Consider the following 1,363-nt stretch of genomic DNA (forward strand, 5'->3'; position numbering starts at 1 on the left):
ACGTAACCAACGTTTCTCTAAGTCTGAGGCCATGGTTTTTGACCAGAAAAGGATGTAAAGCCCCCTCAGGGAAGAGAAAGGAAGAGTCTCTGCCTTTAAGTGGCGGAGGTTTTTTGGGGGGAGGGGGCACATGGCCCTGTGTTTCTGTAATAAACATAGGATCAGAGCAAGTTTTTTTTAACTCAACCTTCCTATTGCGTATTTACAGCTGCTAAAAAGGTAGCACAACCTTAGGTTGCCGCATGACCTGGTCACCTGTTTCCCTATGTTTTGTTATGTGCGTCTTTTCTTGAAANAAAAAATGTACACACAAATACATAAAACAAATTGTACAATTAGTTCTTCTTCAGCCAGTGCCTCTTAACTATGCAGCTCCTCCCTTTAAGACTGAGTCAGGGTCAGGCGTAATCTCTGTCAACTACTGGCAACTGTTTTACAGGCAGACCTATGTGAAAAATAAAAAAAGTGATTTATGGAGGTTTGTGATTAAAGAGGCAATCCTGCCCTCATGCGCTCCACAGTTTAAAATTATGAGCTGCTAAAAGATATTATTTGTGGGTGGCTGGTAAATACCTAACCTAACTCAAGTTTGCCTGGTCTCTGAGAACCATAACTTAGAGTGGGCCGCAAAACTTACCTAATTTGTTGGCTCTTAGAAGCATACATGCTAAATAGATCCTTAAATCTATGTGAAAACAAAAAGCAAATGTGTTATTGCCCTGGTGGTATTGGGTTTGTCAAGATAATAAAGTTGTTCTGTATCAGAAACTTTGCTAAATTGAGGAATCCAACTGAGAATGGACTAAATCTAACTGGTTTCATTAGCTGTGAGAACAAGTTGTAAAGTATTATAACTTTTNATGGAAAGGGAAAGGGATGAAGGTCCAGAGGTGCAAAAGTTCCAGGTGAGTATTTACAGGTGAGTTTAAACAGGGTGTTGGTGGTGGAACAGAGAGCAGGCAGGCAGCTAGACAGGTGGGCACAGAAGGCTCCTCAAGGGGTAATATCCACAAAGGGCCCAACAAAGTGTACATTATGTTCCAGCAAAGATCAGTTCTTCCAGCCAGCCTTATAAAGCCCAGAAGCTCATCAGGGGAATCTTCTGCAGCTGCTGCCAATTGATGTCACCACCAATCAGAGTGTGGGAGGAAGAACTCCCACACTAATTCCATCACAAGTAATCAAATAGTACTAAATGCAGGTGTGAACGGCCTTGACGCACATTAAAAACAGCTTCACTTAGACCACCTTCAAAGGTCCAAAAGACGTAACAAAAACCAAGTACACAAAAAATGTACACACAAATACATAAAACAAATTGTACAATTAGTTCTTCTTCAGCCAGTGCCTCTTAACTATGCAG

The sequence above is a fragment of the Austrofundulus limnaeus genome, unplaced genomic scaffold (assembly GCF_001266775.1).
Source record: "Austrofundulus limnaeus strain Quisiro unplaced genomic scaffold, Austrofundulus_limnaeus-1.0 Scaffold526, whole genome shotgun sequence".
NCBI classification, from domain to species: domain Eukaryota; kingdom Metazoa; phylum Chordata; class Actinopteri; order Cyprinodontiformes; family Rivulidae; genus Austrofundulus; species Austrofundulus limnaeus.